Genomic DNA, 27652 nt, shown 5'->3' with positions numbered 1-27652 from the left:
AAGAGCAAATATCATGAGAATTTGAATTAACAAAAAGAAAAAAAAAAGACAGTGACTGCAATAATGAGCAGGCGGAAACAGTCAGTGAGCTAAGGAAATTAAAAGATGTTCTATGGGATAAAATGGCTCATTCTCAGTGTTATCATTTAACAAATGGGTGTTGAATTTCTCGGTTTCTATTAGGTTTGTCAAACAGTTGAGTCCTGTTAAGGAAATAACAGGACTCAAATCTCTAGGGTTAAATCTGTTGGTGGCAGCTCTGTTATCATAAGTCATAATCAGATTGAAAGGCCTCCATAGTTTCATTGCTGTCTCCAGCCCACAATACAATAAACATGATGTAATGCAGGCTGTCTTGCAGCTACCACTGAGATATTTTTCAATCTTTTATCTTTTTGCCTTGCTGCTTATATCAAAGTCATGAAAAAAATGATATGTCATTTTCATTTCTTACTTAGAGCTGCTGTTCTCATTTTTAGGCTGCTATTTCAAGCTGATGCAGAATTCCATGGTACTAGCATACAATAGTATACATAACCCATAATGCAAACTTATATGAAGACATTCTTCAATGTGGATGTTTACTCAGACAGTATTCCATTGTGTATCTTGAGGGGAGGCTGGCAAGCCTGCTGTTGGTGGTCCATGGAGAAATGTATGACACAGAGATATATTTTCCTCTGATAGCATTCAATGATAACATTTGAAGGTTATTTGTACCCTGCAGCCTGGATGGTAATAAATCATTCTGTAGCTATGATAGTCATTTAGTACAACACCGGACACATCGCTCTTCAAGTTCAACTCATTTCTTCCCTCTTCTGGCAAAAATGGTGTGAACGGGACACTTTAACTGCTTCACTGCTAAAGGTTAATTGCAGATTTCTAAAGGGAATTCCCTACTCTGGTTTTAAAAGTCTAATTTGGCTGCCTTTGGCAATCATGGAAAATGAAAGTGCCACAAAAATTACAAGATTAATGACTTCCAACTTTTCTTTAAAAAAGAAAAAGATTTTTGCTGATATGAAATGGTAATAGCCCAATATGCCAGCACTGTACATTTATTTGCTAACTGTCTGCAGTACAGAAAGATACTGTTATGTTTTCTGCTTGCTTCCTTTTCATCTACATGTTGGGATTTCTGGCAAGCTGCATTAAATAATAATGTTTCTTTCACAGGTCAGGTCAAAAAAATATTGATGAGTAATAGCAATAATATTTTAATTTCCTACAGAAAAATAAGCAGACAAATTTCTGCAGATATGTAAGTATTGTGCAGAAGCACATACTGTAAATGATGTACTGACAGAATACGGATTATACAAGTACTGGGTTCAATTCTTGTATGCAGATACAAACTACTAATGGGGTGCGAAGAATATGGATTATCCAAGAAGTAGATTCTGCTTTTATGTCATATTTCCAAAAAAAATAATACATGGAAAGAACATACCTTTATGTTTAATGGGGTCTACTTCAGTTTACTGAATTAACATATGTCCAAAACTGAAAACAACGAGATGTCAACACCAAAACCGCAAAACAAACATTCACAAACCCAAAACTCAACCACTGAAAAACCAGCTGTGGATGTTATATATATATATATATATATATATATATATATATATATATATATATATATATATATATATGTATGTGTGTGTGTGTGTGTGTGTGTGTGTGTGTGTGTGTATTTTTTTTTTTGGAACCACGGAACTTTTGAATGGAGATCCCAGTACAGTGAGGATCAGGACCCTTTTCCCCAAAGTAGTGCGATCTCCGAGTTGGTATATCTAATTTGGAAAAAGGTTGTTGTGAAACTAAATAGAATACCACATTCATCATTTCGTTGGAATGATAATATCTGGAAAGTGCTCCATGTTTGCCGCAGAAATTGCTGTAAATCACAGTGTAGTTTAAAGGGACAGACATCTATTTCTGCTGTAAGGGAATGAATGTGTTTGCTTAGATCTTGTAAGTTTCACTTTTGTGAACATTCATTGTTTTGCAGTTTTGATGTTGTCTTCTCAATTTTTTTCAGTTTCAGACATATTTAAGGGGTAAGTTAAAGTTTGGTAAGTTAAAGTTTGGTAAACTGACATAGACCCATTTAATGACATCTGGTAATATATATTTCTATTTGTTCTTGTACATTAATGGAGTATTCAGCAGCCCAGTCATGCCCATAATGTGGACATATCTTCCGTCATTTATGAAATGGAACAGTATTTTAATTGGGCCATTCAGAAACTGTAATTCTATATCCAAAATGGCTCTTAATACACATAATTACAATATAATACTCAGCTGGGCAATATTGCATTGTAATTAGTCCTTCCTTTTTCATTTCTGTTGTTTGATGTGTAGCAGTTTTTTTCTCTTTTTTTTTTTCCTGTACTGTATATTTATGGCTCTTATTTCCTCTGGCCATGTGGCACATCCTGGCTGCATATGCACAGACTTGCACAAACAAAAAATAAATAATTACATTTTTATTGCATTAACACACTCTTGTTTGGGCAGTATGAAGATGGTATGAAAATGATATAGATTTTGGCTTATTCAGAGCTGTTGTGCAGCATGTTTGTAAGAAATTGCTTTCACTTATAATTTTTTTCTGAAACTTCTGTGTGAAATTGCTCTCACTTTCAATGACAGACTCTAATGTCAAGATTCTGATAAGAAGCCATGGTGATTTGTAGTAATTCTTTGTTGTTATCTATGACATCACTTCTCCATTTCTGTAGGACACTCAATGTTATGTTCACTGTTCTCAGGCTGTGATTTGTGAGATATTTCTATTACATAAGGCTTAAAGCAGAGGCTGTCTGCATTTTCCAGTTTTTGGGTGTCTTTGTTGCTCATCATTTGTTTGTTTCTGGAGAGATGCGCAACAAAGATAGTTACTGTATCAACCCTGTTTCTGGTTCATCTTTCTTATTGTTACCTCTTTAAAATACAACCATCTCTACCAGCCAGGATATTGCATGGAACTGATATGCTGAAATACTTAATTTTTATTTTTCCCAGTGGAGTTTTTCACACTAAATCCATGATACCAAAGACCATTGGGTTTCTGCTGGATCACACAGCCCGGTTATTTATGTTAAGCATAACCTTGCCTAGTTCATGAAAAGAAGCATGTTGCCTTCACTATGAAACATGGTTAAAGACATTTTAATGGCATTGTAGCAACCCATTCCACTTGTTCTTGCAAGCTGAATGACAAAATAATGGAATAATAATGCATGAACTATTTGCAGCCTCATAACAGAGTTGATCTTCATTCCTATTATATCTGCAAAATGTTAGTTACTGAGGCCTGACACATATCTCCCTGTCTTTGCTTTGACACATTGTAATGGATTGTTGTTTCAATAAGATAAATGCCATTCTGCTGGCTTTGAGTACTTTGGCATCATTAGTATGACTAGTGATTTTTTGTTTACATTATAGTACAGTATGTAGGCACATAGTGCCAAAAATATGATTTCTAGCCCAGCTGTAAGATGTCATATTTCTCTCTTGGAATGTTTTATGACAAAATAAACATTACGTGGATTACTTGGATTACGTGTTGGGAGGGTGGCCTAAGTGTTGGGAGGGTGGCCTAATGGTTAAGGTGTTTTCCTTACAAACACAAGGTGCAGGGTTTAAGTCTCACAAAGGATAATTGGCTAGGCTTAAAATGGCTCACAACGGCAGTTAGCTTAGTATGAATCTATGAATTACTTGCTAAAAGTCAGCATTGAAGAGACGGCAATGTTTGTGGTCATTTGTTTCATGTTAATATCAGTCTGTAAGAAAAACTGTTGAATACATCTGTGCCAGAGATGCTTTCTTATGATATTCCTTTTGTGTAAAATTGTGCTGGTTCTGGACATAAATATGATATCACAATGGCACTGTTCTCCTGACATGAGATGTGACATGCGAAATGTGAAGAGACAAAGGAATTTTCTTATTATTAGTTGGCTTAGAACAGGATTGATTTGTTTTTGAATCAAGAAATCATTCTTTTTGTTAAACCCACCAAACTTTGAACTAAGCAGGATATACATAGGATGTGTACAAAGGTCTGTAGCAATTAGTGCTGAAGAAATATTCCAAAAGCATAATAATAAAAAAAAATAATGATGCATTTTAGATAAACATGCACACACACACACACACACACACACACACACACACACACACACACACACACACACACACAAACATACAATCTCATGTATGCATACACTCAAAATACCAGAAGGAATCAAGTGCTGAAACCAAGATAGAAGTCCAAAAATTTAAGTTGACCAAACTCTAAACTTTAATCTCAACATCTCAAATATTTTGAAAAGTTATATGTAGGCAGTATGTTTAAACTTAATCAGTATTTCATGCTGGTCAAGGCAAATATGAATTATGATTAAGTGAATCATTATTGAGTCTAGTGTTAAAGAGTATAATACAAATTTCATCGCAACTCCATTTTAATTAAGCACTTTGTAAAGACATAAAGAGTATTGATGTTTTACCTAAATAAATAAATAATTGAAGTAATGTTTGTATGGCAGTCAGATAAATCTATTTCTTTTTAAATCTTCTATAAATTAAGTCTTGGCATTTGTTCTTAAAATTAGATATTGTCAACAAAAAAGCATTAAGTTTATTTCAGAGCATATTCTTAGAGTCTGGAGCAAAATTGCTTGAAACATAAGCCACGCAGTAGCTTGAGTACCATTAGAACAGATGTACATGTATTTGGGGAATATAAAGCTTTGAGTACCCCAAGTGACTATTGACCAGTAAGCTTTACTGTTTAATATGAAGCTAGACAGGAAAGATAAACCAAAACAGAAAAGCTGAGAAGGGCAGCACTGGCAAGTTTGCATATTTACTTTTTATGTTATGTAGTTTAAATTAATGTATCCTGTTAAGAAAAGACTGTGTGTGGACTTCACAACAATGTATTATATTTTAATAGCAAATATGAACACTGATCTGGACTGCTGTTACCATTTGTCCCAAATTTGTCACTCTTAAGTGTGCGTAAATGATGGTTAGGAGTATCTCATTCCTAAATAGTATATACAGATATGTAATAACATAAGAGGCAAATTAGCTGTTAAGCCACTGTTTATAGAGTTACTGAGGTTGTATGTAATATACTGTGCATAAATATGTAGGCACAGGCTCTCTAACTACATAGTAACATTTATTTATCTGTTAACCCATGAGTGGGTTGGTCTAATGACCCATTCCAACCATGGCACAGGCCACAAGATACAATGATTACAGACACTTTTGCATTTCTTCAAGAGACCTTTAAATCATGAATTGACAATTTTGTAAACTAAAGTCAAATAAAAACAGATAATGTATGCATAAACAAGTGGTATGCAGTTGTATTTCAAATCACATTCAGTTCAGTCAGAACATGATACAAATGTTGCTTCACAAAGCATGGTTCTTCAGTTTGTTCTCAGCTGGTTTACATTTTATATAGAGCCTGAGTTTTGCTGGATGTTTCAATTTCCTCCCACATGCCAAAGATATGCCATATGAGAAATGATGGTGTGTCAGAGAGCCAATAGAGTGTGTGTGGGTGTGTGTGTGTGTGTGTGTGTGTGTGTGTGTGTGTGTGTGTGTGTGTGTGTGTGTGCGTGCGCGTGCGTGTGTGTGAACGAAATTCTGAGTGAAAGTACTCTGCAACTCTGCAGTGGGCCAGTGCCCTGCTTAGAATTATGTTCTCTGTGCTGGGATAGGCTCCAGCATTTAAAGCATTTAAAGCTGTGGGATACTGAGATTGGCTCCGTCCTCCTTTCCCCATGTCCCTGAACTACATTATGGTGGTAATAAATAAATTACTAAAAAGTGAATTACAATTAGAGTTAGAAAGCTCATGTGCCTGCTAGTTCAGGATTCCATTGCAAACATCTGTTTAAGCAGATTAACTAACAAGAACATTCATTAGAAAAATAAGACATATAGCTATTGTTACTGAGAATTGCATGAACATTCATGACAGGGAAGGCCTTAACAATTACTAGGCCCAACTTGGATTATTTTGGTGGAGCCTCTCAGCTGTCTGTACCTCTACATCAACAACCCCAGCCATCCCTCAACTTGCTGGCTTCAAGTACTTAAGACAATTTCAGATTAAGACTGAGGAATGTATGTTATTATTGTGTATTAAAATTAAAGCAATATGATTATTTATTAGCTTATATTTTGTCATAAGACATGTTAAAGCAGAAGTAAACCATTGAACTTCCAGTTAAACCCCCCCACCCCACCCCCGATCCAACATCACCTTTAGTTCTTCTCTCAGGGTCTGCCTAAATCACCTAGTCACATTGTCTAAATTGTGCTTCACCGGGTGGGTGAATATTGGCTAACTGTTAAACATGTCCCCAAACTCCTATAGTTCTGCCCAAATGTCCTAAGCTTCACACTTACCACTCAACTCCCATACTTTCCTTTAACCTTTCCTTTCTTTTCTGTCTCCCTCTTTTTCCTTTCTCTCCTAATTTGTCTTATGTCTAGCTTCACCTCCCATGCCCAAAATACTGTAAATGCTTTGTTTTTGTATGTCATTTTCTTCATAGAAACATACTATCTAATGTTATAACAGTGCACAGATAGTCTTCCTATCTATTTCACTACCTAAAGTATCTTGCCTACTTATGATTGTGTTCATTTATGCTACATAATATCCTAACTTAAACCTCTTTGCAAATTTGCTTTTACAGTACCACTGTTGCACTGATATTAATTAAAGTTTGTTTCTTTGGTTGTTTTCTACTCTGAGTCAGAAAATAGTCTAGGTGGTTACAACACTTTAAGTAAATAAATAAACTGCCTTTTAAAGTATTCTATATATCCAGTATACTTAAGAAGTGCTACAAACAGCACCGAGCATGCCATGCTACTCTGAAATAAACTCATCTCAAACATGAAACCTGGTAAAATGTTTTGTCTTGTCATAATTCCCAGCACTTATCTTCTATGCTCAGTGTCCTTAGATGCCAGAAAGTACTGGATGAATGAAAAATTAGGGGCTTGTAATGAGCATGAAAAATTTGGGTCTATATTAAAACATCGAAGTTTCAAAACTTCGAATGGTCTAATATCGACCCCTATTCAGCGAAAGCTGAAAATATCAAAGCAGCAGAAACCAAATTTTTTCCTAGGGAAAGAATTCGGTTGTCTGTTTCTGTTGCTGTGGTATTTTCAGCGCTGTGGTGGAAAGTTACAGGTCAAGTTCAGGTAGGTGTGCTACTGAGTGTGGGTTAGGTTAGTTACAGTTATGATGCGGGTTAGGTATGTGTGTGATTGTGTGGACGTGAGGGTTAGGGCAGGTTAGGTGAGTTAGGGTTAGGGTGCGGGTTAAGTATGTGTGCGATTGTGTGGACCTGAGGGTTAGGGCGGGTTAGGTGAGTTAGGGTTAGGGCGCAGGTCAGGTAAGTGTGCGACAGTGTGGACGTGAGGGTTAGGGTGGGGGTAGGTGAGTTAGGGTTAGGGCATGGGTGAAGTGAGTGTGCAATAGTGACGGACCTTAAGGTTAGGGTTTGAGTTAAGGTAAGTGGATAGTTAGTGGTGTGTGTGTATAGTTTAGTGTAGGGTTAGGTGTAAGATTTTAGGTGTATGTGTGTGGATTGCTGTTTGTTTGGTGTGCTTGTGTTGTGTGTATGTGTTTTGGAACAACAAATTTTTCCCTAGGAAAAAATTTGCTATTCTGTATGTTCGATGTTTTCAGCTTTCGCTGAATAGGGATCGATATTAGAACATTCGAAGTTTTGAAACTTCGATGTTCTAATATAGACCCGAAAAATTTCTAACCTCCATAATATATTCTAATCTCATATTAATTGTTCTTCATTCATGGCATCCCAATCATTTCTTGCACTTGCTTAGAATGGTTGAGGTTTCTTACCCATTTAATTCTCCTACCTTACTACAGTAAATGAGTTTCCACTAAATTATGCAGAACTGTACACCTTCCCCAAAATGTTGAGCAATGATAGCTGCAATCTTAGGTCTCTCCTTAGAGACAGAATTACTGAAACATTAATCCACTTAAAAATATCTGTAGTTATTTGTTAAATTGGATAAATTGACTAAAATATGCAGATGTTTTCCAGCAATATGCCAAATCACAAGGACAACAACATACAGGGATACTTTAGAGCAGTCAATAAGAATCATGTTTTTGCACGTGAAAAACAATCAGAATGCCTTAAAAGAAGCCACATAAAAAAGTAGTTTGCTCAGTTTTCTTAACACATTGCCCTTCAAAATCTTTCCTCATTCCAGTCCAACATTTTAGCTTTAAGCTTCTGCTTGACTTCCTATTTTGTATGTGATTCTGAAACTGTGATGCCCTTATAGCACATTTATTTGTCAAACTGTTTCTGTTATTGCTTTCCACTGTCAGCCAAGTGTATAATTTTCCAGTCACCTTCACTTGCTAGTGATCAGCACATACACGTTTCGCTTCTCTGGGATTTTAATGCCGCTGTACTAAACTCACGTTCTATCACAACTTTTAATGTTCAGAAGTTACATCACTGTTTTTTTTAATTTATTTACTTATTAGTGTTTGCTTTCCTACTGTCAGAGATTGACTATTCCACAGTTATTTTTGTAAATGTATTCATTAACAACCATATATAAACTCCATGTCAGCAAGAGAAGCAAAAGAAAGTGTAATACCTCTCTATCAGTCATTAGAGTCAGCCTGGTATTATGAAACAATTCGTGGAACTGTACACAAAACCAGAAGGTTAATCTGACATGATTTAGACTGAAAATCCTATTGAACACTCAGCAACAACAACTGGCTATTATGGGACTGTAAGTCATACACCGAGCATGAAGCTGTGATTACTAATAATACTGGACTAACCAGTGGTGCAATGTATGGTGAGAAATCTCTGCTACACTAACAAGACTTTTAACTGCTGCAGGAGTAAGACCACCAGTAGGAAACCCCACCCTACACTTTCCTGTAGTATTTCTCAGGCAGATCTCTTGGTCATGTAAGACATAGTTACCCTGTTATAGTCAAGTGATGCGACCCTAGGGGAGTGGGGCCCTATTGAGACAAATTGGTCCAGTTGGCTCTGATTCATGAGGGTAATAAGCTGACTAATACTTGTCTCTGCGCCATTTATGTTCATAGACAGAGGCTAAATGCTTAAGTAGTTGCACTTTGAAAAGGAAAAGTCATGTTCTTTTCTGATCACTTCTGGCACTTTTTTCCACAAAAATGGAGGGCCGGATTCACGAAGGCTTGCACGAAGTCTAAGAGCAGAGTAAGCCGGCAGAAAGCCAATATGTCTGCTGAGCGATCCAGCAACAGCCGGCAGGGGCATGCGTGAGAGCTCCTAAAACTACTCTTGCACGGACAGCGTCATGTTATGCAAATTACCTCATTTGCTGCTGAAAGCTATGCAAAGGAGGTAATTTTGCGATCCAGGAAACACTAACCTGTCCGTGGAAGAGTACAGTTATTTGCAGAAATGTACTCCATTGGTAACGGAGTACCATTCTGCAAATAGCAAAACGGAGCTATGACAGCTACAAATAAAGGATGCATCCAGTTGAGGAAGCATGCCAATAGCCAAATATAAGGCCATTGGCATTTATATTTGTTGCAAAATAATAAAAATATTTTTTTTCCCCGATCTCCAATGTTTAAGCGTAGCGCAGCACCACGCAAATGTGCAGCGCTATAAAAACCATAAAAAAAAAAAAAAAGCCAAAAACAGGCATTTTATTAAAATATTCTTCTGCCATGCAGGTGAATGGCAGGCCGAAGACAACATGGCTACTGAGTAGTGGTTGCTAAGGGGGAAGCTCAGTTTGAGAGATGTAACCAAGCATTAGTAGGCAATCCTATGCAAATGAGGATAAGGATAGTGAATCCCAATTTTCCCTGCCATGTGAACCATGCCCCTAAAGTGTAAGTGTAGGATTAGTGGAGTAGTAGAGTAGAAGATAGCTGACATCATGAGGGGGTATGTATGAAAGACTGTAAGCTTATTGGAGCAGAGTGGCATGTGTTTGCTGTGAGTTACTCAGGACTGGAAGAGGCGTGTCTACAGTTGTCTTAACTGAAACACAGAAAATGGAGGTGTACACTCTGGGTATCACTAAAGTTTCTTGCAAAGATGCTTACACTGTCTGTGCACGTGTGCATGTCTGTAGACCCGTCTAAGCCTGTGTGCACGTGTGTGCACCCGTGTAAGCCTGTGTAAGTCTGGCTAAGCCTGTGTGCGCGGATGTGCACCTGCCTAAGCCTGTGTAGGCCTGTGTAAGCCTGTGTGTGTGCATGTGCGCATGTTTGCACTTGTTTGCGTGGTGCTGCCCCCTATTGAAACAGAAACGGAAAAGGAAGGAAAAGAAGTAGTAGGAAGTTAACCAAGGAGAACTAGCAGAGCTGCCAGGTGAAATCAATCAGAGTCAGTCAATTACACAGGCAGCAGACTAGCCCAGCCCAGCACTTAAAACTCTGCAAACAACATTACCCCATGTTTTACTCAGAAACACTGCAGCACTGCAGTATACAAAGAGAAGTGAAAACTTAAAAGGCTTAACTGAGACAAAAAATGTTAGGGGCTGCCATTGCTATTATAAGGCAACATGTGCAAGATGCTGAGGGTGGTGCCATTGCGAATGCTGCTGAGCAACCCACAGTGAGGAGACAGAGAAGATTGTACAGACCCAGGGTAACCTACCAGAGGCTACATGAGCTGGATAGTGGAGTGCTATAGAGTGGACAGAGACCTCCTGCAGCAAATTGTTGAGATGTGCAGGCCACCCCTCACACACAGAACCAACAGAGGGGAACCCATCCCAGTGGAAACCAAGGTATGTGTTGGCCTAAGAATACTAGCAACAGGTACGCTTCAGAGACCAACTGATGATATGATGGGGATTTCACAGGCATCAGCATCCAAGGTACTGCACCAGTTCCTGAATGCCATGTCAGCACATGTTCATAGGTTCATAGGTTCATAGGTTTATACTAGGCTATCTGCCCTAAGGCATTTATAAGCCTAGCCCAAAGTTTTTGTGGCTTACGCCACCCCTTATGTTAAAAAATACTGTGCCCATTAGTTTGTTGTGCCTCTGTCCAGCAGTGACACAGAGATGATTCCCGGGGTAAACCTGCGATCTCCCATCCACCGGTCAAGATTTCTCTTGAACAGAGCCAGCGAGGTGCTCTGCCTCACACGGACCGGGATTTTATTCCACAACATAGGGAGTCTCTGGGTGACAAATCTATCCCTCCAGCATGTCCTATTTATATCCGTGCTGAGGTTTAAGTCGCTTGCTCTAGTGGATCAGGTAGATTTGGATTTTTTGAGGTGGAGCATGTCCATTAATTCCGGGTTGGACATGGCCTTGTATGTCAGGCACAGATCACCACTGAGCAGACGGTATGCGACTGAATAGAGCTGGAGTTTCTTCAGTCTGGCAGCATATGACAGATTATGGAGTCCCTTTATCCTTTTGGTGAGGAACTTTTAGGGTCTCTCCAATTGCTGCAGGTGTCGGGTGAGATACATCCCGAATGGGGCATTGTACTCGATCATTGGTCTGATAAGTGAAGAGTACAGGGGAACAATGACCTCACTTGATCTGGATGTGAATCCCTTCATGATCAGGTGGGCAATGTAGAAGGCTTTTCTAACCACTTTAGCAATGTGAGTGTCAAAAGAAAGGCCACTGTCAACCTGGGTCTCCAGGTCCCTGATAACCTCTTCTGTGCTTAGTGGATTGCCACCTATATGGTAGCTTGGGGTTCATGTCAGTGATCATGTATATTTCCCCAATTCCTGTGAGGCACTGGCTAGCAATATGCGTCTCTTCCAGCAAATAGCGGAATACCCTGAGGTAGTGGGTGCAATTGACTGCATGCACATACACATCAAAGCACCAGCCAGTGAGTGGGGTAGGGCCTACATCAACCGCAAGGGGTTCCACTCCATCAACTGCCAGGTCATGTGCGATGCCCAGGGCATAATACTGAATGTGTGCGCTGGCTGCCCTGGAAGCTACCACAATTTCCATATCTGGCATCTGACGCAGCTGTACCAGACATTTGCCAATGGGGACATCCCTGACAGTCACCTAGTGGGGGATGCTGGATATGCACTGGAGCCGTGGCTGATGACACCCATCAGAAATGCACACACACACCTGAACAAGAACACCATAATGAGGCACATGCACAAACACGAAATGTAATTGAGCATGTGTTTGGGATGCTCAAGTCACAGTTCCGGTGCCTGGGCACATCTGGTGGAGCCTTGCAGTACTCACCAACTACATGTACCCAAATTGTCATGGTATGTGCCATGCTACACAGTATGATCCTGTGAAAACAGATGCAGCAGGAACAGCATGGGACAGGGCCAACCCCCCCCCCCACCATTGCCAAGGCCTGCACAGGCACAGCTTGACTCGGCGGAGGAACAACCTGAGCCTATCCCAGAAGGCAGAAGGAGGCATGCCCAGTATGCCTTGGCCTTGGCAAAGAGGCAATGCATAGCACATACACTGGCTCAGTAGGAACCTTGGAAATTATACCTCTCTCTGACTCGCACATAAAATAAAAGGGATGCCTAACTTGACACTACCTCTTTTTAAACATGTATAGGGAGTGTACTATGTGCATCCAACACAGACAGCCTGCAGCACCACCTGAGACATGATTGTCATGTTGTAAGCAATATAAAGCAGGGCTAAGCAGCTTTTACCACTATTTAGTATATGCAAACAAAATTGCCCGCGCTAACTAGCCCAACATTGGGCAACATTGAGCAATGTTGGGCAAGGTCGGGCAAAGTCGGGCAAAGTTGAGCAAAGTCAGGTAAACGTGCTCATATTTGCTTTACTGTTCCTTAAACAGTCTGGTCTGCCCAGCATGAAAATAAAAAGCAGTGACAGGGCTCGAACCCAGGATACTTTGCACTATAGTCACAGTACTGAACCACTAAGCCATGACAGCATTATGCTGGCACAGACACAGCAGAACAATTGTACACTAATGCAAACACAAAAAAATGTTGTATCATGACCCTAAAGAGGCATATGGGTAACCTTCTCCACAGGCCTATGCAGACAGAGAACAGCAGGCCAGGTGGTGTGATGTGGGTTGGGTAGGCTATGAAGTCGCAATCTAATATACGTGACATTGGATGCTAAGATCTGTAGTACAGTAGTATGCCTCAAGCCAGTACGATAGGCAACAGTACAGACTGAAATGGTGTACCTTACATAGCTGTGCAGGCCTAGTAAATGTGTATAAGTGTCAGGTGAACCCCTCATCCTATGTACACCCACAGTAACAATCAGGTGTGCCCCCGGGTAGAAATGTGCAAAGAATAGCTGCTCCCCCTGTATGTAGAAATGTTGATACGTCTATGCAAAGTGTCTCATGGAAGCTCTGCAGGCACAGCATGATCCCTGTTGAGTTATGACACAAAGGTGAGCCCTGCAGTAAAAATACAACTTGATTTTCCACACACATATAGTACAAATGTGTATACCGGGTGTGCTCACACACTTCAACAAATGTAGTGCATTTCATTCAGCAACACACTGAAAGGTCATACTGGGCATGCTGACACACTTAGGCCATGTCTGAGTACAGCAGTGGGCCACACATATCTGGCAGTTGCATGTTTCACCCCATGAACCTGTCACTATTCACCAATCCTGCCTTTTGCACACAGTTATATGAAAACAGACACATATATATTGGAACACTGTCATAATCAAACTATGTACCACAAGTACTTAAGTTGTTCACAGAAAGTGAAAAAGCAAAGAAGATCAATAAACCTGCAATCAGTATCATCAACAAACAATGTGCACTCCAAATATTATCCAATCCATGTTCTGGCAAAAGAATCTGTGAAGGAGTCCATAGAGAACCATGATGCTTCCTTCCACTATGTCATAAGTAGCAATGTACACTCATATATGTCCTGAGTCAGTGCAAACTGTAAATGACTTACATTGCCAGCATCCTGTCAGACAGGCCCATATATACATGCCACCTTCTCACTGACAAAAGGCCCTATCATCATACTTGGAGATTGTGAAAGCACAGATATCACATACAGAATGGGTAAACAGCTCCCTCCAAACCTGAAAACACAGCGTGTATGGGATTACATTGTTTCCCTAGCTGTGTCATAAGTGAACTCCAGAACAAACAGAGTCTGCACCTGAACAGTCTGTTGAGACTCAGCCTCTGTACAGGATATGAAACTGTTGAATGTGTTACAGCAATGTTTGACACACTCCACAAGTGATGGTGCACAACAGAACATGGAAACTATTGTCTTATAAGCCTACTAAGCCTGATCTGCAAGGCCATGGAGTCCATCATGATGGAACTCATAAACAGAGCTATTGGGAGCCTACAAACACCCAACCCTACCAATTTCGGTTTGGTCATGGGCAGATCATTGTTCCCAAACCTGCTAGACTGTTTACAAGGCAGTCACCCAGGACATACATCAATGAAATGAGCTACACATGTCCCACATAGACCTTGAAAAGCCCTTTGCCAACATCCCAGACACTTGTCGTATCCACAAAATCCACAACCTGTCCATAAATACGTCAGTCATCTGATGGATTGCCAACTGGGCCACAGATAGATCACACAAGGTAAGAATCGTGGTCTCCTGTACAAGCTGGTAACAACAGCTGTTCCCCATGGCTCAGTCCTGGGACCACTCCTGTCTGGTGTATACTTTTCAGAAATGCAGTCAAACACACGAGGGCTATGTTTAGCAAAGTTTGTGGATGACTGTCAAAAAGTTGTCAAAATCAATGTTTGGGACAACAGAGACATCCTTAAAAAGGGTCTCAGTCAGACAGATGTGGTGTCAAAAGTATGTCCTCGAGCTACAGTCATACAAATACCACATAGGTGCCAACACCCTAAATATGGAGGTGATAATAAGAGATCTATGGACAAATGTGGAAAGTCATCTGTACTTCCAGAAACACATTCACAAAGTGGTCAGAAAATCATGCTATGTGTTCCCACAAACTACCAAGGTCTTTGCATGTAGGTCAAAGGAGGTTCCCTCTACCCATCAGTCATCAGACATGTCAGAGAGTATCACAACACACCTGCGATGAATCTGACTAGGCACCTTCAGCAGCTGGAAAGACCAATGAAGTACCTCAACAGGAGGAATACTGGCCTCAAACAGTTCCCCCATGCAACAAGACTGAATTTAACTCAATCTGTACTCCGTTGCATACTGTCTACTCAGGAGATCTCTGCCGAACAGACAGGTCCATGTCATGGCAACACTGCAATCTGCTCTGAGTTACAGCTCAATGGCACTAAATATACAGACCCAACTGATATTGCCAACATCCTGGCAGATAGGATCAGTTTTAACCTTACCCCCCTCTCACCCATGAAAGAGCACATCTCTATAATGGAAGACTGCAAAGTTGCTGTCATCATGGCTGCACAGGTAAAAAACACTCTCCAAAGCCAGTATCACAGCATCCATGGGACCAGATAACTTTTCATAGGCTGTGTTCTACACAAACTACAGAACAAACAGGCACCACACCGATGTACCATTTTCAGTCATAGCCTCACCTTAGGCTTTGTGCCTGCTGAATGGTGCACAGCGACGGTTATCCCACTACACAAGGGTGGAGACACCATGGACCCCAGGAACTAGAACCCCATTAGCCTGATGAGCCTGCTCTGCAAGGCCATGGAATGTATCATCATACAACTTATAAAAAAGACATTGGTAATCCCCAAACTCTGGACCACAACCATGTTGGGTCTGTAAAATGCAGATCATGTCTCCTACACCTGATAGATGACATTGAAGCAGTCACCAGAACCATAGATAAGGGTAAGGATATTTCGCACAGCCTATGTAGATCCTGCCACGGCTTTCAACACCATCCCATACTCTGGAATTATAGATAAACCCACTAAACTAGGTATAAATTGCTATGGCACAAGATGGGTTGCCAACTGGCCTACTGACAGAACACACACTGTGAAAGTAGCAGACTCCAAGTATGACTTTGGACCAGTGACGAATGCAGTACAACAGGGCCTAGTCCTGGGTCCTGTCCTGTTTTGTATCTACTTCCCTGAAGTAAATTTTAACATGGAATGTCTGTGGCTAATGAAGTTTCCAGATGACTGCAAACTAGGAGCCATAATTGTAAATACTAAAGATGTGGACATCCTACAAAAGGGCCTCACTGAGACAGATGGCTGGTGTCAAAGCCATGGACTCAAGCTCAACGCCAAAATGTGCATTGTCATCCCCTATGGTAAAAACTCTGTAGCCTGGAACTATAACATAGGCAGAAGTATACTTAACACTGAAAGTGTGATAAAAGACCTTGGGTCACAGGTGGATAGTGGACACACCTGTGATAATCACATCCCCACAGTAGTCAGGAAATCCTTCTATGTGGCACACCTCATCACAAAAGGTGTCTCATGCAGACTAGAAGAGGACATTGTTCCCCTCTACTCATCACTCACTAGATCCATAATGGAGTACAACACCCCTTTTGCTATGTACCTCACAAGAAATGTACAACAACTGGAAAGCCTGCAGCAATACATCACAAAGAGCATTAGCAGCCTGAAATACATGCCATGCACAGACCATCAAAATGTTCCAGCTGTACTCAATCGCATATCGCCTACTCAGAGGTGATCTCTGCCTAACATACAAAGCTATGTCAGACACAGAGCTGTTAGACATGCTCCATGTAAAACACTCACAAATGCTCTGAACTTCGGACCCAAAACCACGAGTGAAATACAAAAGGAAGGGGTGTATCTATTTACCTTATGGATACCCACACCATCAGGTTTGTGGCACAGCATGAGGCCTTGGAGACCATGCAAGTGCAACTAACATTGGTCAAAGCTGCTTATCAGATTGTAGCCTTCTACAGATCACCTACCTTGTCTCAACAACCTCACTCAATATTCCTGAGAACAGTGGAAAATATAAAGGTCCTATCAAACACCAGTATATGATGAGATTAATACTACCCAAACATTGAGTGAGAGAATTACTTGTGTACAACGTCCTTTGCCCAATGTTTCCTAGAGTTTAAAACCCAAACGCCCTGCAACAGCTGGTCACCATGCCCACTAGAGGTGACAACATACTGGACCTGATCATCACCAACATGGGGTACCAGTGCTCCATGGCAGAGATAAACCCCTTGCTGGTAATATCAGATCATAAAGTGATCACATTGGACATCCACCCCCCCCCCCAGTCAAGGAAACCATTGTGAAGACATTTCTAAAAGCAAACTGCACACTTCCCAAGACCAAAGTGGAATGTTCCAAAGCCCCCTTGCTAAAGGATAATGCTATACAATCTGCCGAATCATTTACAAGTGCATTATGAGCATCTACAGGGATGCAGGGATCAAGACATGCCAAAACCAAGATGCACTTCCCCCAAAACAAGAAACTAATCTTGTGGTCGTCGCCCATAAGAAAACTATACAACAGAAGGAGGAAATGATCACATGATAGAGCAAACTTCACAAAAGGAAAGGCATCACTGATCATTATTAGGAAGACACAATGATCGCTCATAAAATAATCCAAGGCCAGTTTCTAAAGACAAATTGCCAAGGAATGTAAGAATAACAACCACAAATCCTTCGTTAGCTATACCAAACATTTAGGTGGCAACTTCCAAATATGCTGTCAGCTACTGACAAATGGCAAGAAATACACTGAACCAACTTACATTGGCCACATCCTGGGGGACAGGTTCAGTGCAAACTCCACCGCCATCACCCCCAAAAGGGCCTGTGTCCATCCCAGAAAAATGCAGAGCCCCAGACTTCATGGACATGCAGGTAAAGACAGCCCTCTCCAAAGCTAAGAACACAGCATAAATGGGACAGAATGGTGTTCCAGGCTGTGTCTTACACCAGCCCCAAAAGGAACTACACCCTCACCTACATTCACTGTCCAGACTCAACCTTACCACATGCTATGTACCCAAAGAATGGCATACACCAACAGTCATCCAGCTCCACAAAGGGGGTGCCACAACAGAACCTGGAAACCATTGCCCTATAGGTCTACTCAGCCTGGTCTGCAAAGCTATGGAGCAACTTATCATGGAACCCATAAACAGAGACATTGGGGACCTGCAGACACTGGACTCTACCCAACTTGGCTTTGTTAAAGGCATATCCTGCCTCCTAAACCTAGTTGGCTCATTTGAAACAGTTACCAAGGACGTAGATGGAGGTGAAAGTAGTCCACACAGCCCACCTAGACCTCACTAAGGACTTTCAACACCATTCCCCTCTCTGTCATCATGGACAAGCTTACCAGCTTGAACATCAACAGCTATGTCACAGGATGGATGGGCAACTGGCTCACAGATCAAACACACATGTTCAGAGTTGCGGGTGCCATGTCCGATTATTTACCAGTCACAAATGGAATCCCACAGGTCTTGGTCCTGGGACACCACCTGTTCAGTAGATACTGCTGAGAGGTACAGGCAAGCACAGGAGGAGTATGGCTAAACAGGTTTTCAGATGACTGCTAACTGTGGTCCATAATCGACTCTATGGCTGACACAGACATCCTCCAGAGGGTCTTACAGAGACAGATACCTGGTGTCAAAACAATGCCCTCAAGCAGAATGCCAAAGAATGCATAGTCATCCTCTTTGGATAAAACAAAGTGCACAGAAATTACCACATAGGTGGTAATCCAGTATGTACGGAGAAAGTAATTATGGCCCTGGGGACCCAGGGAGATAATAAACTCTCCTTTGATGATCACATGGCCAGAGTGTTTAGAAATTCCTTCTATGTAGCCCACCTAATGTCACCTAAAGTAACTCACTTTATCTAGTCTGATGATGTCACCATCCTACAAATATACCTGTGGAAAAGAGAACTCACAGTAATGTGTATAGCACGTTGTGTAAATGCGTATTCTTCTAGTATCATAAAGTAGTTAGGTCGTGGTTTGAATCCTGCACTTGACAACTATTTGGGTGTGATCTCCTTGGAGAGGAGCAACCTTTTTGGAGAGTAGTAAAATACCTTAAAAGTGGTATACTTATGTTTGTCAAGTCTGATGTTGTCACCATCCTACAAATATACCTGTGGGGAAAGAAAGCTCCCAGTAATGTGTATAGCACATCATGTGAATACGTACTCCTCTAGTATCATAAAGTAATTAGGTAGTTGTTTGAATCCTGCACTTGACAACTGTTTGGGTGTGATCTCCTTGGAGAGGAGCAACCTTTTTGGAGAGTAGTAAAATACCTTAAAAGTGGTATACTTATCTTTGTCAAGTCTGATGATGTCACCATCCTACAAATATACCTGTGGAAAGGAAAACTTCCAGTAATGGAAGTTTTGTGGGCAGCACAGTGGTGCAGTGGTTAACATTGTCACCTCACAGCAAGAGGTTCTCCGGTTTGATTCTCAGCTGGGGTGCCATCTGTGTGTGGAGTTTGCATGTTCTCCATGTGTTCACGTGGGTTTCCTCCGGGTACTCCGGTTTCCTCCCACATTCCAAAGACATGCATCTGGAGCATTTCTCCCCGGGCCTCTGCTGAAAATAGGCTCTGTGGAATCTAGTTGGACTTTCCCGGTCAACAAATGATAAATAAATAGATACATGTGTATAGCACGTCATGGTAATGTGTACTGCTTAATTATCATACAGTACTTAGGTAGGGGTTTGAATCCTGCACTTGGTGAGTGTTTGTGTGCTCTATGTGTGTGACACTGTTGGTAAATGTGTTGTGGATTTTGCTTTTACTACTGTATGACATATCAGTATGGCAACAGTATGTGCATTGCACATGTCAGGTAGCTGTGTGGCAAATACATATATGTACATGTGACCTCAATTATTTCATAGGTGTGAACCCTGCTTTCTCCATGAACACATCTGTCATCTTTGCCAGAGTGTGCTGCCACTTTCCAGACCTTAGGTCACATCTGTATGCTTGTGACAAGCCCAGCCACTGCAGTGATCCCTGGCCTAGCTCATCCGTGTCACACACACTCATTACAGTTTCTATTGCAGTGTGAGTGAGGGTTTATGGCTGAGGTATATTTCAGACCTGTTCAAATGCAGCAAAGTCTGTCAATGATGGCTATTCATTATAGGTGTAGAACAACCTTTGTGGAGATGCATGCAGACCCCTTATTGCTTATGTGATCCACTGAGGGATTTCAAAATACCTTTGGAACTGTGATTACCAAAGGAGAGATGACGTAACACTTGGCTGCATGTACACATCGGTACCTGTTCAACATGTTGGTGGCTACTTCCGATGTGGTACTGTGGGGATACTATGTTTTGTAAAGGTGGATGACTATGCTTTAGTTGGCTTATAGCTTTACAGCATGGGTTTGACAACAGGTATCTGTCTGTATGATACCCTTGCGGAGGATGTGTGTGTCATCTGGAGAATGCATTATAGGCCACAGTATGCATTTCCCGATGTGGACGTACATATCCCTACTGTGATTGCTTGCACCTAAAAGAGCTATATGCCAAACAGGGGTGGTCTCAGGAATGGGTGCAGGTGAATACCACTGGTTACTGGCATAGTATAGTACCTGAAGGATCCAAATGTTACTGTGTGTCCTACATCTGTGTGTCAGTTGTCAAGACATCATCTAACGATTGTTTATGGTCAAGCTGTTGAGGTTATGTATACTACCAGAATGCAAAACAATGACAGATAGTAACAGTATCACCGACAGCACAGTGTCAAACCATGTCATACACACATGTGTCCTCAAGTTCCACAGTGTGTGTAGTACAATGCATAATGACCACCAATAGGAACTATGGAGTGCTACTGTGTAATACAGGGCATGTCCCCCTGCCCATGTGTCCACAATGCAAGTACATGCAGACAGTGCACCTCCACCATGTTCACAAATGTACACCTGCAGTTCTGTGCTACACACATCCCACACGTACTGTCCACTCTCTAACACATGCTGCCAATACTACACACATCAGCCAAGTGGCACGTGGGTGGACAATACACTATTGGAACTAACACTGGTGTAAACAATACTACATTGACAATCATAGCTTTAATGCATCATGCTTGCTCAGCTGCACCTTCAAGGACATCATTACACTTTACTGCTGACAACATGCTAACATTGCTATACTGCTATAAAGTCACCCTGTGCATCAGCACCAATGTAGCCTGTTCCTGCATCAGTGTTACAGATGACAGGAGGTGCCAGAGGTTTCATCATATGCACAGGGTGTGTTGTTGGTTTGCCAGAGCCCTACATTGATCCATACAATCGACATGTATGTGTGTGTGTGTGTGTGTGTGTGTGTGTGTGTGTGTGTGTGTGAGGGCCAAGAGTACTGCTATGAGCCAATGTTGATGTAAAGTGTGCGGGTATGTGTTAGCCCTAGGTGTCTGGTTTCTTTGAGTGCGTGTCTGCATGCACACAGTTCCACCATGTGGCTGCCATATACAGGGATTTGTGGGACAGCCACAGACTGTACCTGCAGGCTTTACAGATCACCATCTCTGGCCATGGATACGGTACCTGTGCATGGCAGGTGTGCTACTGACAGTATCAGGTACTAAGCCAGACTGGGTACTATGGTCAGAGGTGGACAGATGTCACTGGACCCAGGTCCCTGCTGGGACTAACCAGAGTCACGTGCATGTGGTCTTCTAGGACAATCTATGGGCAGCCCACCCCCAACATTGCTGGGGCTGGTATTCACACTACAGGAGTGGCTGTGACTTGAGGGACATTTGCTGCGACTGCCAGCTGCTGATGTTGCTGTCATACGTCCATGTCGACGTCTCAACCATCCCACACTGTCCTGACACATGGACATGACATTGCGGAGGACATCTAATGTCTCACCCCAACGTCTATCAGTGACCTCAGTGTAATTACAGATGGCACCTGCTAGGTCACGGATACTGTCAAATACAGTGGTGTTATGTGCCCGCTGTGCCCTTAGTCCCTGTCTGGTGTACCGTTTCATATGTGCCTTTGCCTCCATGACAGCCTGGAACATGCGTGAGGTTGCAAGACCTGTGGCATGTCTGCCAGGGGCATAATGAGCAGCAGTGCTCCGACGCGAACCCCTGGACATCTGCCTATGTGGTACCGTTCCAGACATCTGGGTATGACTGCTGTGTCGGGATGCATGTGCCATAGATACCACACTGTCCTGGCCAATGCCGACTGTACAATGTCCCTCAGCTAAGGGCATTGGTGATGGATATATTGGCAGTATGACGGTGTGCATGGATGAGGTGGCCACTTGTGTACTGTTGATTGGTAGCCCAACAACAGACCATGGCAAACATGCCTGTGCCTCAACACACCTATCCTCATTATCACTATTTGGCTCAGTGACATCGAGTTCCCTGCTGCAGTGAACTAGCCTGACCTCAGCACCTGTGAGAGGAAGACAGGAAACACACTTTACAACCTGTGCATGATGTCGGAACACATGCACACATGCACACATGAGCACATGAACGCATGAACACATGAACACGTGCACACATGCACATATGCACACATGAACACATGCATACATGCACACATGCACACAAATACACTCTTCACTAAAGCAGACACATACACACACATGCACACACACACACACACACACACACACACACACACACACACACACACACACACACACACACACCACCAGCAATCCAGAACATACTCAATAGCGGTTGATAGTAGGGTACAGTATCACAAGCCAGTCATATCACACATGTCAGCATGCAGGACGTGTGTTGCTCAACAGCATGCAGTGCGAGTGTAGACAGCCCTTGCTAATAACAGTATACATGGCTTTGATGCATGTGTGTTGTTGTTCAGTGATTAGCCTCACCCTGAAACGCAATGTGTACATGGACACAACATTGCTGTGCAAGTATTAAAAGCTCTGCAATGTCCTGTGCACCATCACTCACAGGTATACATGCCATGGCTGGATGTGTATCTGTGTGTCACATAGATATCCATTTCTGAAAGAGCGTCTGTGTCTTTAGCAGATAATTGTGGACACAGGTTTAGCACATGCATGCTATGTATACACACAGGATGAATGGTGCATGCATACCTGATGGAATACCATTGCTCAACATAGCCATTGTACAGTGGTTATGGTGAGTGTAGGACATATTGTGGACATGCCAGTGCCAGCCATGACATGGCATGCTACAACACAACTGCACCATTAAACATCACACATACCCAATGTGTGTCATGTGACCTATACACTCAATAGCATTACAAGACATATATGTGTCACTTTATACAAATGGAGATTGCTATGCATATTGTGTATAGGTGTATATGTTTGCACACACACAACATTGAGGTGCATAGCAATGAATGCTATGTGTAGTACTGTGGTTACTGTAACTGGGTGGGGTGTAGTACCATGAGCCATCATCATGCAGCATCATGTGGTCACTCAAGGCTACTAATGTGTGCCAGACCGGCACCTAGCATGCTCTACCTGAACTGCAGTACCATGGCTACATTCACTATTTCACAGCCAGTTGTTACATGGGTTTGTAAGGTGCCCAATAGGGAGCTTTGCCTAACATGAATGTGTTATGTGTTGAAGAGTGTTGCACAGCCCCATGATAGGTCTCTACCCCTCAGGTATATTATGTGTGCTGTGTGGATGACATGTGGGATACTGGAGTGTGACCTTACAGCGGGTGTCTGAATATGCCATGTGTAGCATATTAACGTGTACTGCGTATGACAAAGTCGTGTATGTTGTGTGCATGTGTATCGACTCTGTCTATCCAATGTCCACTACAGTGTTGCCACAATTGTGTGGGATGCTCTGTGAATTGCATGTGTTTCAGGCAGCTACTCACATTACTGAGATGTGCATAGTCTCACAGCAAACATGCACAGCATGCATTACGCGTAGGTGTGTTACGTCTACAAGGCCTACACCTCATCTATGACATGCACATTTAATTTGCAATATTAAATGTAGAACACACTCACCAGCATGAGGCTGCTACCTTGCTGTCACACCAGAGGGACCTACAAGGATATGAAACTGTTTGTCAGTAGCAACAACTGTGGCATTGATACTGTGGGTTTGCAATCTTACAGTAGTACAATGGATGACAGTCACAGGCCTACAGTATTGCACAACACCAGGCTCCACATCTTCTAACTACACAGTACACATCTCACATATGCATGATCTACCAGTAGAGGTAACAGTAGTCTACAGATATGCCATGTTACCTGCATGCTCCATGTCAACTCGCTGGGTGTCTCCAGCCTCCATGATGATACATCTTTGCTGTTGTTGTTGTTGTTGTTGTAGGCCAGGAGCCACCAGGCTCAGGAGCAGCTCCTTCACTCTGATGAGGGGGGTATGGATGGCTACCCCACCACCTGTGGCGAGCTGTTGTCTACAGACATCAGACACATGCTGCCGGACATGCCTAAGTAAATTACTGCAGTGATGGTGTGCCTGCTCATAGGTCTGGTTATGCATGTCTATGTCATTTACCCTATGGACAACATCTTGCCACAGTGCAGTCCCCTCATGCTGGTCCTGGCTGGTTCTTGAGAACAGCAGGGTGTAGTGCTGAACCAGGCTGGTTGTTATCACTTCATCCTCTGCTTGGCTATAGGAAGGGTTGCGATGGTAAGCCATGACCCTGGAAGACAATGAAACAATATGTGTGAGCAAGTCACGTGGCACACTTAACATTCTAACTGACATATATGGCAACCTATCGGCTGTCAGAGGATACACACTTTCAATACCACATATCAGTACTCAACCCACAACTGCCTGACACTGCCTGGCATGCTCTATATATCAAACCATGTTCTGCACAGTTACAAAGAGAAACCAGTATGGAAGACCATACAACAGTACATGGCACACTGTATGCGACACAATGCACCACCTAGACACAGGAGGCATATATCAAGCTAATGCATTAAGAAATATGTCATCCATTGCAAGGATTGTAAAGTCCAGTTACAGTATTACGAGTATACCACACTAGTTGTTGATGACAAACCCCTGCCTAACATATGTGCACGTTCGTTAATATAGGTGGCATACTGCTGTACTAGACTATACATGTTGCTAGATAAGCACTTATATCCTGTGACACACATATGACCAAGGGCATGTTACAGGCATACCCACACACACATCAGACATACATACAAGACACAAAGGTATGGCAACCCAGATGAGCTTTATCTGTGTACCATACAGTGCTGTGTGTCAGTACTTACAAAACCTTATGCCTGAGGTATGTAATCTGTAAGGACTACAGGGAACACACAAAACAGTGGTTATAAGCAATGTGGACATACACCATACTGTGCTGTTTAGGCCTACAGCTTCAGGTAGTACTACAGTTCATACGGGATTTGGAGTCACTAGCAGTACCAATCAATAAGCATACATGTACTGCTTTAGCCTACAATGGCACACCCCAGTTAATACCAAAGGACTACGTAAGACCGTATGCAATACAGCTTTTTCTGCCTAGCAATAGCATATACATCTTTTGCTGGGATCAGAGCTAGGACACAAAATACCATGACAGAAGCAGTTTCCCACTAAGCTATCACACATATACAGAACTTTGACACATTCACCAACAAATTCACCATCACACTCAGTCAACCTCACATAGCAATTATTGAAACAAGTACATTTGGGTGTGTATCGGTTCATAGGTAGGTAATAGGCTATTGGCACTAGGGCCTATAGAAGCCTAACCATACACTACCCTGGCCTTTGACACACATGTAATTTAATTTCATGTGCCCCTGTCAAGCAGAGCCACAGAGGTGATTCCTGGGGTATATTTCCTATCTCCCATCCAATCATCAGGATTATTCATGATGACTGCTAATGAGGAGCTTTGTTTGCTATTGATAGGTGGTCTGTTCCAGAGTATGGGATGTCTCTGAGACAGGAATCTATCCCTCCAGCATGTTCTGTTTATTGAGGTGACAAGGTTAGGTCCCTAGAGCATGTAACTTGTAGGGATTGTGATCTGTTTACGTGGAACATGTCCAACAGCTCTGGGTTTGACATAGCTTTGTATGTTAGGCAGAGGTCACCTCTGGGTAGGTGGTATGCGATGCAGTCTAGCTGTGGTTTTGTGGGACGGTCTGCATAGGGCATCTGTTTGAGGCCAGTATTACTCTTTGTGTGGTATGTCTGTGGCCTTTCCAGTTGCTGTAGATGTCTTGTGAGGTACATACCAAATGGGGCATTGTACTCTATAATGGGTTTTATGAGTGATGAGTAGAGGAAAACACTGACCTGTATTTCCTTGGATGACACACCTTATGTGATGAGGTGTGCCACATAGACAGATTACATGACTAGTGTGGCACTGTGATTATCACAGGGGAGACTACTGTCCACCTGTGTCCCATGGTTTCTTATCACACTTTCAGTGTTAGGTACACTACCACCTATGTGGTAGTTCATGGGTACAGAGTTTTTGCCAAAAGGGATGCCAATGCAGTTTCAACATTGAGCTTGAGTCCATGGCTGTGTCACCAGGCATCTGTCGCAGTAACTATGACCCTCTCTCTCTATACATATATATATATATATATATATATATATATATATATATATATATATGTATGTATATATATATACACACACACACACACAAACATATAAACATACATTGGTGTACATATAGATATACATATGGACACATATACAGTCCACCTTTCATGATGGGAATATCAATTATGCGAAGGTTGTGAGGTATACAGTTATGTAATAATATTGCACAGTCTTGTGCGGAATGCATTGAAGGTGTTCTCAGCCCATATAGCTTTAGCAGGCCTCACTGGCTCCAACACTGCAAAATTGATAAATCATACCCACAGCGTTTAACCACCACATGTCATATACCAGCACTGTATGCTGTCTTGTTTGCCACACACTGCAACCTACATAGAAATATGCACATAACAAACTTCAACAACATATATATGTCCACCCTTCACAAACAGTTGCAGTACGTCCCTTGCTCTATGTACATGTACAGATGCTAATATATCTGAGGCAGAAAGATCTCTCCATATGTGTGTGCCATACACACACAAGGTTCACACTGTTGTAAGTCCGTGGACCTCATGGCTGACCTGTTGGGCCTTGCTGCAACATGAATAGGTGTCACATGTGAGCACACAGTAATATTAGAGAGTGCATATATAACTGCAAATGCCAAATTAGCATACTAGCCTGGTACAGCAGTTGCCAATGGTAAGCTACATGTTAATATGAATATCATGCATTTGTTACTCTGTCACATCCATGTTTATATAGCTGTATGCGCTACTCCCCAAAACAGCCATTGTACACACTATCGTACACAACACAGATAACATGGATCAGATGTTTGACATTTAATGCTGAGCTACATATGTCAGAGTTATATCCCACTGCACAGAGCTACACACTGATTTGTCCATGGCAGTAGTTATGCAGGGCATCTGTGCATAGATATGTACTGCTGCCACATATGGATGATTCAAAGTA

The sequence above is a fragment of the Protopterus annectens genome, chromosome 2.part0 (genome assembly GCF_019279795.1).
Source record: "Protopterus annectens isolate FY-2018-M chromosome 2.part0, PAN1.0, whole genome shotgun sequence".
NCBI classification, from domain to species: domain Eukaryota; kingdom Metazoa; phylum Chordata; order Ceratodontiformes; family Protopteridae; genus Protopterus; species Protopterus annectens.
Note: the sequence above shows the minus strand (reverse complement) of the source record.